Source organism: Piliocolobus tephrosceles, chromosome 2 (genome assembly GCF_002776525.5).
Source record: "Piliocolobus tephrosceles isolate RC106 chromosome 2, ASM277652v3, whole genome shotgun sequence".
NCBI classification, from domain to species: Eukaryota; Metazoa; Chordata; class Mammalia; order Primates; family Cercopithecidae; genus Piliocolobus; species Piliocolobus tephrosceles.
In genome coordinates, this window is record NC_045435.1 from 138,537,607 (window position 1) to 138,553,377 (window position 15,771).

The 15,771-nt window shown below is 36.1% G+C and overlaps 1 protein-coding gene across 5 annotated transcripts in view; it reads right to left on the minus strand.

Annotated features, from left to right (window-relative positions):
- The window catches only part of RBMS3 (RNA binding motif single stranded interacting protein 3), a 750,151-nt gene that overhangs the window by 666,049 nt on the left and 68,331 nt on the right, over nt 1–15,771 (minus strand). The gene's annotated exons all lie outside the window — the stretch shown is intronic.

The window sequence follows — 15,771 nt, forward strand, 5'->3', positions numbered from 1 at the left end:
CGCTTAGAGATTTTGTCACCACCAGGCCTGCCTTACAAGAGACCCTGAAGGAAGCACTTAACATGGAAAGGAACAACCAGTACCAGCCATTGCAAAAACTTGCCAAAATGTAAAGACCATTGAGGCTAGCAAGAAACTGCATCAACTAATGAGTAAAATAACCAGTTAATATCATAATGACAGGATCAAGTTCATACATAACAATATTAACCTCAAATGTAAATGGACTAAATGGTCCAATTAAAAGACACAGACTGGCAAACTGGATAAAGAGTCAAGACCCATCAGCTTGCTGTATTCAGGAGACCCATCTCACATGCAGAGACACACATAGGCTCAAAATAAAGGGATGGAGGAAGATCTGCCAAGCAAATGGAGAACCAAAAAAAGCAGGGGTTGCAACACTAGTCTCTGATAAAACAGACTTTAAACCATCAAAGATCAAAAGAGACAAAGAAGGCCATTACATTGTGGTAAAGGGATCAATTCAACAGGAAGAGCTAACTATCCTAAATATATATGCACCTAATACAGGAGCACCCAGATTCATAAAGCAAGTCCTTAGAGACTTACAAAGAGACTTAGACTCCCATACAATAATAATGGGAGACTTCAACACCCCACTGTCAACATTAGACAGATCAACCAGACAGAAAGTTAACAAGGATATACAGGAATTGAACTCAGCTCTGCACCAAGCAGACCTAATAGACATCTACAGAACTCTCCACCCCAAATCAACAGAATACACATTCTTCTCAGCACCACATCACACTTAGTCCAAAATTGACCACATAATTGGAAGTAAAGCACTCCTCAGCAAATGTAAAAGAACAGAAATTATAACAAACTGTCTCTCAGACCACAGTGCAATCAAACTAGAACTCAGGACTAAGAAACTCAATCAAAACCACTCAACTACATGAAAACTGAACAACCTGCTCCTGAATGACTACTGGGTACATAACAAAATGAAGGCAGAAATAAAGATGTTCTCTGAAGCCAGTGAGCACAAAGACACAACATATCAGAATCTCTGGGTCACATTTAAAGCAATGTGTACAGGGAAATTGATAGCACTAAATGCCCACAAGAGAAAGCTGGAAAGATCCAAAATTGACACTCTAACATCACAATTAAAAGAACTAGAGAAGCAAGAGCAAACACATTCAGAAGCTAGCAGAAGGCAAGAAATAACTAAGATCAGAGCAGAACTGAAGGAGATAGAGACACAAAAGCCCTCCAAAAAATCAATGAATCCAGGAGTTGGTTTTTTGAAAAGATCAACAAAATTGATAGACCACTAGCAAGACTCATAAAGAAGAAAAGAGAGAAGAATCAAATAGACGCAATAAAAAATTAAGGGTATATCACCACCAACCCCACAGAAATACAAACTACCATCAGAGAATGCTATATACACCTCTATGCAAATAAACTAGAAAATCTAGAAGAAATGGATAATTTCCTGGATACTTACACTCTCCCAAGATTAAACCAGGAAGAAGTTGAATCCCTGAATAGACCAATAGCAGGCTCTGAAATTGAGGCAATAATTAAGAGCCTACCAACCAAAAAAGTCCATGACCAGATGGATTCACAGCTGAATTCTACCAGAGGTACAAGGAGGAGCTGGTACCATTCCTTCCGAAACTATTCCAATCAATAGAAAAAAAGGGAATCCTCCCTAACTCATTTTATGAGGCCAACATCATCCTGATACCAAAGCCTGGCAGAGACCCAACAAAAAAAGATAATTTTAGACCAATATCCCTGATGAATATCAATGCAAAAACCCTCAATAAAATACTGGCAAACCGAATCCAGCAGCACATCAAAAAGCTTATCCACCACGATCAAGTGGGCTTCACCCCTGGGACGCAAGGCTGGTTTAACATATGCAAATCAATAAACATAATCCAGCATATAAACAGAACCAAAGACAAAAACCACATGATTATCTCAATAGATGCAGAAAAGGCTTTTGACAAAATTCAACAGCCCTCCATGCTAAAAACTGTCAATAAATTTGGTAATGATGAAATGTATCTCAAAATAATAAGAGCTATTTATGACAAACCCACAGCCAATATCATACTGAATGGGCAAAAACTGGAAGCATTACCTTCGAAAACTGGCACAAGACAGGAATGCCCTTTCTCACCACTACTGTTCAACATAGTGTTGGAAGTTCTGGCCAGGGCAATCAGGCAAGAGAAAGAAATCAAGGGTATTCAGTTAGGAAAAGAAGAAGTCAAATTGTCCCTGTTTGCAGATGACATGATTGTATATTTAGAAAACTCCATCATCTCAGCCCAAAATCTCCTTAAGCTGATAAGCAACTTTAGCAAAGTCTCAGGATACAAAATTAATGTTCAAAAATCACAAGCATTCTTATATACCAGTAACAGAACAGAGAGCCAAATCAAGAATGAACTTCCATTCACAATTGCTTCAAAGAGAATAAAATACCTAGGAATCCAACTTACAAGGGATGTAAAGGACCTCTTCAAGGAAAACTACAAACCACTGCTCAGTGAAATAAAAGAGGACACAAACAAATGGAAGAACATACCATGCTCATGGATAGGAAGAATCAATATCATGAAAATGGCCATACTGCCCAAGGTAATTTATAGATTCAATGCCATCCGCATCAAGCTACCAATGAGTTTCTTTACAGAATTGGAAAAAAACTGCTTTAAAGTTCACATAGAACCAAAAGAGAGCCCACATTGTCAAGACAATCCTAAGTCAAAAGAACAAAGCTGGAGGCATCACGCTACCTGACTTCAAACTATACTACAAGGCTACAGTAACCAAAACAGCATGGCACTGGTATCAAACAGAGATATAGACCAATGGAACAGAACAGAGTCCTCAGAAATAATATCACACATCTACAGCCATCTGATCTTTGATAAACCTGAGAAAAACAAGAAATGGGAAAAGGATTCCCTATTTAATAAATGGTGCTGGGAAAATTGGCTAGCCATAATTAGAAAGCTGAACGTGGATCCTTTCCTTACTCCTTACACAAAAATTAATTCAAGATGGATTAGAGACTTAAATGTTAGACCTAATATCATAACAACCCTAGAAGAAAACCTAGGTAATACCATTCAGGACGTAGGCATGGGCCAGGACTTCATGGCTAAAACACCAAAAGCAACAGCAACAAAAGCCAAAATTGACAAATGGGATCTCATTAAACTAAAGAGCTTCTGCACAGCAAAAGAAACTACCATCAGAGTGAACAGGCAACCTACAGAATGGGAGAAAATGTTTGCAATCTGCTCATCTGACAAAGGGCTAATATCCAGAATCTACAAAGAACTCAAACAAACTTATAAGAAAAAAACAAACAACCCCATAAAAAGTGGGCAAAGGATATGAACAGACATTTCTCAAAAGAAGACATGCATACAGCCAACAGACACATGAAAAAATGCTCATCATCACTGGCCATCAGAAAAATGCAAATCAAAACCACAATGAGATACCATCTCACACCAGTTAGAATGGCAATCATTAAAAAGTCAGGAAACAACAGGTGCTGGAGAGGATTTGGAGAAATAGAAACACTTTTACATTGTTGGTGGGACTGTAAACTAGTTCAACCATTTTGGAAAACAGTATGGCAATTCCTCAAGGATCTAGAACTAGAAGTACCATATGACCCAGCCATCCCATTACTGGGTATATACCAAAGGATTATAAATTATGCTGCTATAAAGACACATGCACATGTATGTTCATTGTGGCACTATTTACAATAGCAAAGACTTGGAATCAACCCAAATGTCCATCAGTGACAGACTGGATTAAGAAAATGTGGCACATATACACCATGGAATACTATGCAGCCATAAAAAAGGATGAGTTCATGTCCTTTGTAGGGACATGGATGCAGCTGGAAACCATCATTCTCAGCAAACTATTGCAAGGACAGAAAACGAAACACCGCATGTTCTCACTCATAGGTGGGAACTGAACAGTGAGATCACTTGGACTGGAGAAGGGGAACATCACACACCAGGGCCTATTATGGGGAAGGGGGAGAGGGGAGGGATTGCACTGGGAGTTATACCTGATGTAAATGACGAGTTGATGGGTGCAGCACACCAACATGGCACAAGTATACATATGTAACAACTCTGCACGTTATGCACATGTACCCTAGAACTTAAAGTATAATAATAAAAAGAAAGAAAGAAAGAAAAAAAAATTTCCATTTGGTGCAGCCAAGGCCTCTTCTAAAATTTATGTGAAAATTGAAATTTTATACAATAATTTCCACATACATAAATAGGTACTATTGAATAATCTTGATATTGACATTAGTGGAACCTGTAGTCATATCCTAATGTAAAATATCAAAAAGTAATTTTATAGGATCTTCCATTTTGACCCTTGAGAAGTTTATTATCATTAATTAGGTCTTATCTTTTTACTTAGCTCTTAGGAACTGGGAAAAAAGGAAGACTATGTAGAGCTATTTCAACCCAAACTCCACAAATTATTTTAGGCATCAGTGACTCGACGAACTCATTATGCTAGCAAAACTTTGGAGGAAAGAATTGGTCGACAATCTCAATACTTCAAGCTATAAGAAAATGGAAAAGGTATAAAAGGATGTGTACCTGAAGCTTAAAAAGACTGTGTACAAAGAAGTTTAATTTATTATTTTAATGACTTTCACAGCATGAGACTCTCACCAGGAGACACACATCTATGCATCTAATAAGGCTGCCGAGACTGAGCCACTCTTGAAGGACTCTCACGGCTGTTTCCAAAGCATCTTTTTTATATATGGGAAAATGTAAAGTATGTGAAAAAAGCTCAAGACTGGTACTATCTATGATGCTTTGCTGCTAGTTACCTTCATATATATTCCTCAGAAAAGAAGCCAACTTTAGCCAGCAAACTTCAATTAATATATATATATGTTGTTTTCATTAAATACTTATTCATACTTTGCTGTGGAAGCATAAGAATATCTAGATAAGACATACTGTGTTTAGGATAAAATCCCTGGAAGCTCTGCTTAGTTATAAAATATAGCCAGGGTCTGCCACAATTAGGTCCTCTGCTGATGCTTGTTCTTCTCCCCTTTATCACCTTTCCCTGAATCCCCCTTATTCTCTGATGTTTTTATGCAATCGTAAATGTTTATAAATATATACCCATAAACCAATTTTTTATATAACATCATTCTACATGCATTGTTTTGCAGAATTGTCTTTGATTAATGATATATTTGAGATTTTTTAATGCCACATATGCATCTGTTGTATATGTAATCACCCCTCCCCCTCACTTTGGACATTTAGTTGTTCCAACATGCATGCAATAAACTCTCCTGTACCTATATCATTCCACTTCCTAGAAGTACAAATATTGGCCCTAAGACACATGCATTTAAAAATCTGGGCCGGGCGTGGTGGCTCACGCCTCTAATCCCAGCACTTTGGGAGGCTGAGGTGGGCGGTTCATGAGGTCAGGAGATCGAGACCATCCTGGCTAACACGGTGAAACCCTGTCTCTACTAAAAATACAAAAAATTACTCGGGTGTGGTGGCGGTCGCGTGTAGTCCCAGCTACTCGGGAGGCTGAGGCAGGAGAATGACGTGAACCGAGGAGGCGGAGCTTGCAGTGAGCTGAGCTTGTGCCACTGCACTCCAGCCTGGGCAACAGAGTGAGACTCCGCCTCAAACAAACAAACAAAAATAATAAATAAATAAACAAGTAAAAATCTGATGAATATTCCCAAGTGGTAACACAAAAGTTTTTCTAAGTTATACTTAATAGTATAGAAAGTAACTTTCTGCTTATCTTTGCCACATTAAATAATATGTGTTTTAAATTTCTATACAAATTGATAGCAAAAAAATTATTTTTATCAATTAAAATATTTGTTGCTTTTAATTGTTAAAACAACACGGTTTTGTTTGTTTGTTTTCGTTTTTGACATAGAGTCTCACTCTGGCACCCACTCTGGAGTGCAGTGGCGCAGTTTCAGCTCACCACAACGTCCGCCTCCTGGTTTCAAGAAATTCTCATGCCTCAGCCTCCTGAGTAGCTGGGACTACAGGTGCATGCCACAATACTCGGCTAATTTTTTTATGTTTTTAGTAGAGATGGGGTTTCGCCATGTTGGCCAGGCTGGTCTCAAGCTCCCGATCTCAGGTAATCCGCCTGCTTTGGCAGCCCAAAGTGTTGGGATTACAAGCGTGAGCCACCACGCCCGGCAAACAGTTGTTTTAATTTGAGCGTCAATTGACTTTGTGGTAATGTATAAATATTTTCACTACATAGTGAAGCCTTCATCATCCTTGTCACATGTCACAGCCTTCATCATCCTTGTCACAAACAGTTGTTTTAATTTGAACATCAATTGACTTTGTGGTAATGTATAAATATTTTCACTACATAGTGAAGCCTTCATCATCCTTGTCACATTTTGGTGTTTCATAAAGCCTTGGATTAGAAAGTCTCTGTAGGTATCATATTAGATAGTAATCAGATCTTGCTGATCTCTTCATGATTATTTGTAGTAAAGACACTGAGTCACAAAGTAGACAAACAAAAATAAGGAACAATCTAGTTTCAATTCTTCCCAGGCATATTTCTGCCCAAATGCACCATAAAATAAATGTATTGTATCCAACTCTTTCTGAATAACACACTAAGTCTCCTGAAGGATTATAATAAGGCAACCCCCAGATTTAGGCCAAAGCATGAAGAGAGGCCAAGTTCAACTAAAAAAGCCTTGAGGTGAGCACAAAACTAAAAAATAAAATGAAAATAAAATAAAAAAAAAACAGACACTGAAGCCATTATCACATATTTTGGATAGGCTTGCACGTAGATGAGGTCAACCTTAAGGACAGATAAGAGAGAGGAAAAATTTCTACTTAACCCAAAATGTCAAAAGCAAGGGAATCACCTGTTTATTTCTTTGCACACAGCAAGCTCATAGATAGATAGATAGATAGATAGATAGATAGATAGATAGATAGATAGACAGACAGATAGATGGATGTTGGAATAGTATCCCAAATGGGATTCTACCAAAAGGACTAAAGAATAGCAATACAATGGAGTTTACTTTTACCAGCGAGTAGATTCTAGCTCAGTGTTAATTAGCTCAAGTACAGTCAAAATTACTCCTAAAAATACCTTAAAATATCTTTATCCATTTGTGCAGTACACTATATATGGTTCAATCTAAAAAGTAAGCTGTAGAATTTTGGAAGAAATCATATAGGTTAAAATTGCGATTGTACCCAACTATTTTTCCCTTTCTGAACTGAATATTTTTGTTTCTATGTAATCATGCATAGAAAATATGTTGTAAAGCTGCACTCAGTGTAAGACCTGCCCTTTTAATCAATTTCCAAACCAAATAAAACTCAACATTTCTGAATGCATTATCTCATTTGGTCCTCCCAGCAGCTTGATACAATAAATGCTATCATTAACCCTCAATTTATAGCAGAAAAAAATGGGGTCCCTTGTGGTCACATTGGTTGTATTAGCTATCTGAATATATGCCACTGACAAACATACATATCTTTCACAGTAAATATTATTCACCATGTAAACTTCAGACCAATCATATGAATGTGTAGACACTACTAATTTTTTAAAGCAATTTTCATATGCATATTTGGCAAGAATGGTTAGGACAATCATGAATGTTTATTTAATAGAACGAAAGTTACTCAGATCACATTTTGGCTAGTTTTAGCAAGTGGAGGGAGGTTAACTAGGCTCTCTGAAAATAAAAGATACTACTATTTATTCACAGGGTTCTTTGGCCCAATAAATTGCCTTAAGAAAATATTCATTATTATAATCTAGTTGCTTGACAGCTGGGTAACAGAGTTTACCACTAGGTCAACAAAACATAGAATAAAAGTATTTTCCCATCAGTACTTTACTGAGAGGGTTGTAAAACCACAGCACACAGTAGTTATTCAAAAGAGAGAGACAATGCAACAGAGGTGAGAGAAACTGTTAGCCTGAGACCTGTTTCTCAAGAGTAATTTTGAAACACCCTTCCAGGTCTACAGTCAACATTATCTGTGAATTCAACTTGCACTGATTATACTTTTATCAGGACTTTTCTCTGGATGCTATATCTACGTGTAGTTAACTCGTGGTCCTTACAAAAACAAAGATGGTTACAATCACATCTCTTTCAGTAACTTCTGGTTTCGTAAGGTTCAAACTGAAGTTCTTGAACAAACAGAATTAAGTTATTGTGATAGATACCATATCAGTGATTACCAAGGGGTGGGACTGGGAAAGATTCACTAGGAGGGAGACTATGGGAACTTTCTGGAGGTACAGTATGGATCTATATCTTGATTGGGTTAGTAATTATGGGTTACCTTTATCAAAAGTCACTGAACCAGAAACATAAGATTTGTGCTTTTTTGTTTTGTGTAGATTATTCTTCAATGTAATTTCCACTGTGGATTTTTTCTTTGTGGGGGAAAAATGGGATTACTATACACTCGATGCTTTTCCCCGCATTTTGGAAATGAAGGCATATACTGTGAAGTCACTGATATTTTGGAAGAAGAAATGCTGCTATAATGAGTTGTACATTTTTTTCTGAGATGTAACAAATACACAACCATATTTCCCAATTAAACAGGTATCATCAATTTTTTTTTCCTTTTTTTTCTTGCTGTATATATTTTCCCATAAGGAATCACTTTGTTGGATTAAAAAATAGGTAATGTGTTAGGAAGGTCCAAGCTATTAAAAATAGCAATTTTTCAAAATAACTTTTTAAGTGCACTGATGACAAATGGGAACTAAGCAGTAAGCCGGATGAGGCATAAGTTAGAAAAATGTGGTGGTGTTTTTCTGTATCACCTCTTCTTAACCAAACCTCATCTTTTCAGCTTATTAAACAGGTTTTTTATTAGGAAGATATATGAAAAGGGATCTTATAGAGACAAACTTTTACTTTAATTCAATTTAAAGTGTAAACCAGTTATGTATCCCCTATTACCTACCAGGCATTACGATGACACAAGATAGAAAGACAGGCAAGATTGACTGGCCCCTAATTCATAGAACATGCAGTCTGGCAGGAGCTCATGTAATTAAATGAATAATTACAGCGGGATGAATGATATAGTACTACAGTGGATAAGAGTATGGGCTCAGGAGCCAAAATGCCTGGCTCACATCCTAGCTAACCAAGCACTTACTAGCTGTATAATTGTCATTGAACACATTGCCTAAATGCTGTATGCCTCAATTTCCCACCTGAAAATGAAGTGGATAAATGGTATCTATCTCAGAAGTCTTTTTAATGGTTCAGTAAGGTAATATAGTTGAAGATTTTAGAACACAGTCCGACACAAAATGAGTGCTATATAAGTAACACAGAGGCAGAGGCCATAAAGGAAAAGTGAAATTAGCCAACACTGGCATTGCCTAAATAAGCACCATCTGGGCAAGAATACTTCCCCTTGGTCAGTATCCACTCTGTTAGGTGTCTTGATTTTGGCAAAGAATGTGTCAGGTTTGCAGGGCTTATACTGTTTAGTAGTAGTTTAATATATTGAAATTCTTGGTTTAACTTCAGGAAAGTCCCTAAAAACTTGACTTGCTATACAGTGTATATATATGTATGTGTGTGTGTGCCTGTGTGCATGCATGCACATGCACCATGGATACAAATAGTGAATATATATATATATATATATACACACACACACACACACACACACACACACACACTCACACACATATACACACGTATGTATGCATGCAACTGGGTACCACATAATTTACCACTGGGTTAACAAAGCTCAGAGACAGAGAGATAAAACATGTGACCAGGAGAAGCAAGAATACAGTTTGCTTCAGAGTTAATTTTTGCATCATAAATGAACAAAATTCTATTACGGCATGAATATTTATGGGCATAAAGTACTTGTGGAAATTAACATACACAAATATGTAAACACATATACACACCATACACACACATATGTAGAATGAGAGAGAGTAGTAAATGTTCCAATATGTGGGTATTCCTAATTGCAGAGTTTGAAGAAAAACACTAAGGGAGAAAATATCAATAATTAATCCACAAATTGTAAGAGTAATTTAAAAAAAATGTTTCATAAAAGCACCTACCACTAAACAACAATCAGAAATGAAAGCAAAACCAACAAACCAAAAAGAAAACAAAAATGAAAGCCTCTTACTTTTACTGGAGACTAGAATAATTACTGTCAAAGCATCCAGATCTAACACTAGTTGTTGTCAGCTGATGTGATTTCAAATGCTGTAGAGATTAAATGTAGGACATATCTACTTCTAAAGAACCTTTGGCTCACATCTAAAATAACTTAGCATATGTTTATCAATGAAATTTTTCTAATAAGAAACTGCATATGTGTTAAAATACAAGTGTTGATCTCTCTTTTTCCTGGTTTATAATTTTATCTCATAGAAGTCCATCTGCCCCTTGGTAAAAACTTTCAAGCAATAATTATGTTGTTTTAAAACATTATTGGTTGTTTTTAGTTGCTGAAGCTGTGACTATTAGAACAACATTAGCAAAATCATCAAGTAAAAAATACATAACTCTATTTGATTTGCTGTACAGAGATTCCATTCTGAATAATTAAAATATTCCCACCAGACTTTTCGTTTCAGATGGCAAAATGAAGCATGATTACAAAATCTTCCTTCCCATAGACCTAATTATAAGTAAAAGAACAGCAAAAATGCCCAGCTTCAATCAAGCAAAGAAAGTAGCTTATAGCTATTTAAGAAATAAATGTTTCTTTTTTTTTTTTTTTTTTTTGAGATGGAGTTTCACTCTTGTTGCCCAGGCTGGAGTGCAATGGCACAATCTCGGCTCACCGCAACCTCCACCTCCCAGGTTCAAGTGATTCTCCTACCTCAGCCTCCCTAGCAGCTGGGATTATAGGCATGTGCCACCACGCCTGGCTAATTTTGTATTTTTAGTAGAGACGGGGTTTCTCCATGTTGGTCAGGCTGGTCTCGAACTCCCGACCTCAGGTTATCCACCCGCCTCCGCCTCCCAAAGTGCTGGGATTACAGGCGTGAGCCACTGCACCTGGCCAAGAAATAAATGTTTCTATAAATCTATACTCCTTAAGGCAAAATGGCACAGAGTTCAAGTCTAATATTAATAATAAAAAATTCCTAATAATAAAAATGTCTGGTTTATTTGTACCAATACACACAAAGTCAAATGCCACCATCACATTTAATGAGGAAACAATAATTGTTCTCATTATAATGAAGAACATAATAAAAATGTGCCATAATTTTATACTGCTCTGGAGGTACTAGATAATGCAATCAGACAAGAAGAAAAAGAGTTACAGAAATGGGAAGCCAGAGCCAGAGACATATTTATCATTAATCGTAGGTGATGTGATTACACCTAAAAAAAACCCAAGACCATCAAATTAAGAATATATTAGGAACACTAAGATTATTCTATAAGAAAGCAATATATAACATTGCCATTTAAATGTATTAAGTATAATGAAGGCAAGAAGAAATTTTCAATAGCAAGCAAAAACATAAAATACTATATACACAATGAAATGCTGTCCAGCCATTAAAAAAAAAAAAAAAAAAAAGAATGAATTTATGTCATTTACAGCAACATGGATAGAACTGGAGGTCATTATGTTAAGTAAAATAGGTCTGTCACAGAAAGACAAATACTGCATATTCTCAGTCACATGTGGGAGCTAAAAAAGTTTATCTCCTAAAGAGTGAGAGTGGAATGATAGAAACTACGGGTTGGGAAGTGTTTATGGGTAGAATAGGGATAAAGAAAGGTAGGTTGATGGGTGCAAACATACAGTTAGACAAAAGGCATAAGAGTGGTTATCCAACAACAGAATAGAGTGACTATATTTAACAACAATGTATTGTATATTTCAAACTAGCTAAATAACTTGAATTGTTCCCAATACATAGCAATGATAAATACCCAAAGTGATGGATACCTCAGATACTTTGATTTGATCATTACACATTCTACTGCATGTAATAAAATATCATATGTACCTTATAAATATGTATCATGTATCAATTAAAAATAAATAACATATAAAACATTAGGTGTGAATCTAACATAAATTCGTATCACGTTAAAAAATTTAAAATTCAACCACATACCATAAAATATTTTAGTGAATGAATAGATATATCATGCACTATAAAAGGGGGACCTGAATGTATAAAGAAGCCAAAATTGTTCAAAATTAATTTATAAGTAAAATGTAGACCCAAATGAAATATCTAGAAATTAGTGTATATTTCTGAAAATGAAGAAAATATTTGTCTTAAAAAAAGACGTAAAGAGTTGCAGAAAATTTTTGAAAATTAAGATTCAAGGCCGGGCGCAGTGGCTCACACCTGTAATCCCAACACTTTGGGAGGCCGAGACGGGTGAATCACGAGGTCAGGAGATAGAGACCAACCCGGCTAACACGGTGAAACCCCGTCTCTACTAAAAATACAAAAAATTAGCCGGGCGTGGTGGCGGGCGCCTGTAGTTCCAGCTACTCGGGAGGCTGAGGCGGGAGAATGGCGTGAACCCGGGAGGCAGAGCTTGCAGTGAGCCGAGATTGTGCCACTGCACCCCAGCCTGGGTGACAGAGCAAGACTCTGTCTCAAAAAAAAAAAAAAAAAAAAAGATTCAAGAAGTGAGAATAGTCTTAAAAACAATTATAAAATTATAAGTTATAAAACTCTTTTTTGAGGAGAAGAAATAGATCTATAGTAAATGTAAAAAATAGAAGAATTCAGAAATATAACCAAAACATAAGGGAATTAAATCCATAATGACACAGCCAAATTTTAAGTCGGTATAGAAGAAGGAGTTATTCAATGATTACAACAATTAGTGTTGGGACTCTAGGTCCAGTTGATTGGATTGAAATTATATACATGTACATATTTGTGTGTGTGTGTAAACGCGCAATGTATGAGCATGTATATGTGTATTCCATTGCTTACACTAAAATATAAAAATAAATACAAAAAAATCTAGAAGAATGGTTGCATTTATTCATGAACTTTGAGTGGGAAAGGTATTTAAGTAGACATCAAAACCTAGAAAGCACAAAAGAAAAACATATTGGATATCATCATACATATATTTTAAGTTTCTATATGGCAAAAATATAAACAAAATCAAAATGTAGAAAACTAATTGGGGAAAATGTATGCAATGCCTTATCAAATACATATGTATTTCCTAATCTACAGAGAACTCAAAAAAGTCAATAAAAGACAACACAAAGTGAAAAATCTATAAGGAAGGGTAGGTTTCTAGGAAAAATATACAAATATTTTATCCTTCTTTATGATGAAGTAGATATCTAGTAAAATTAAGAGATTGTGTTTTTCACAGTTCAGATTGGAAAACATTTGTAAATACAGTGATTGTAATGTTAGCGCCATTATGAGGAAACACAGAAAACTGTACTGGGTAAAGTGTAAATGCATGGATAATTTCTTATGGGCAATTTAGCAATTTCTATTACAATAACAGAAAACTCAGGATTTCTTTGATGTAATATGGCAACTCTTAGAGAAAGTAATCCTAAGAATACAATCCTAGAGGTTCATAAGGATATTTGCAGAAAAATGTTCATCACATCATTATTTGTATTACCAATGAAATCATCCATTAAGAGTGGACTAATTATAGCAAACACAATGTTTCTATTAAAAAGAATGAGGTAGAGCTTTAAGAGAAAAAGCAAAATGAATAACTTAGGGAAGAAGGGAAGAAATCAAGTAAGCAAGTTGGTATAGGCATATCTATAATAACTTTATATATTTTCAAATATAAATATACATGTATAATATTTTTTAGAAAAACAGAATTGTTAATGGTAGATTTGGAAGGAGAAAATGGCACAGAAGATGTCCACTTTTCCTTTTATAGCTTTCCATAGTATTATTATTATTATTTTTTTTTTTTTGCCATGCACATATACAGTTTTTTGTTTTTACTTAGTTTTTGTTTTACTTTTTATGGCAAAAGGCTTATCTGTGCAGTAGACTATGAAACATTTTGCAGGTCCTTTTTATATTTTTTAACATTAAAAGAAAAACACATTATTTAATACATTTAAAACTATTCCCCTAAACAATCAATTACCATTGAAAATAAACTAAGATACTCCAATTTGCGATGCTGATTAAGGCTCACTCAAGACAGATACTTTGAGAGCAGAGCACAAACTTTGTCCCAGGATAGAGGGGCCTTAGTTCTCTCCATCTTTGTGGCCCCTGTACTGTCTACTTATAGTGCCTTACATATATGAGATGCTTAGGGCAATTTCATCACATGAAGACCTTTTAAGATTGAATTATGTTTTCACTCATTTTACATGAAGTAAACTAACTGATATTAGTTTACTTTATATAATTACCTACATGATTTCCTGTTTTGTGGATATCAATCCATATCTAGACAAATTTCACATATACTGGCAATCTCTAAAATGAAAGAACCAAACTTAACTCAATTGATCATTTCAATTTGCAAACAAACATAAAACAACCAATTATGAACCATGTTAACTAGCAGGAACCGCCATCCCTTAATTCTTAGCCATAATTTTATAATGACAGTTTTTTAAAAAAATCTCTAACTTTTGAAAATGTTAAAAATGAACAACTAGATTTTTTTTTGTTTTCTTTCAGATGGAGTTTTGCTCTTGTTGCCCAGACTGGAGTGCAATGGTGTGACCTCGGCTCCCTGCAACCCCCGCATCCCAGGTTCAAGCAATTCTCCTGCCTCATTCTTCGGAGTAGCTGGGATTACAGGCATGCACCACCACGCCCGGCTAATTTTGTATTTTTAGTAGAGACAGGGGTTTCTCCATGTTCGTCAGGCTGGTCTCGAACTCCCAATCTCAAGTGATCCACCCGCCTTGGCCTCCCAAAGTGCTGTGATTACAGGCATGAGCCACCTCACCCGGCCTGAACAACTATATTTTTATGAATAAATCGAGATTCATTGGATGGATTCACAAAGGGAAACAAAAATAAGAAGTTCTGAAGGCTACTGGAATTTAACTCATTTGCAACAGCATGTTAAATTGGATTCTTTAACTGAGGTGCCAAGATGAAACAGACAGCAGACAGCTGAGTTGTTAGACACACCATACAATACCATTTGCAGAGTAGGATGACAGAGAGCTAAATGGCCTAAAATCTACACTGAGGGTTAAAAATTAGTGCAAACCAATGAAACCAGGAAGCACTTGTGTTAAACATCTGTTTGGAGAAAGCTGTTCTGTGCTTGCTTCTCAAGTTAAGAGACAGGAGCTTCAGAGGGGCCCCTCGAGAGCTTCATATGTTCCTCTGAGTTAATATAGTTAATATGGCAAAGTGAACTGTGATTGGTCCCTATACCGGAAACACAGAGGACAAAGTAAGCAACTGATGAACTGCTTTGGGCACAAAGTGGAAAGGTGCAGCTGTATTGGAATTGGCCTGCATCTCAGACTTTGTTGGAGCCAGGGATCAATGTCCCTGGACAAGATGTGGGTTACAGAGGAATAGAGAGAGTAAGGCTGTAGCTTTTTTGTCTCCTGTCCAGGAAAACCACTGGAGGCTAATGAGATTCCTACAGAGAGAATTTAGGAGTAGATCTCCATGGGGCGCAAAGGGAGCAGAGAGCTGGAGAAAAATCTATCATCAATGTCACAGATGTGCTTTCAA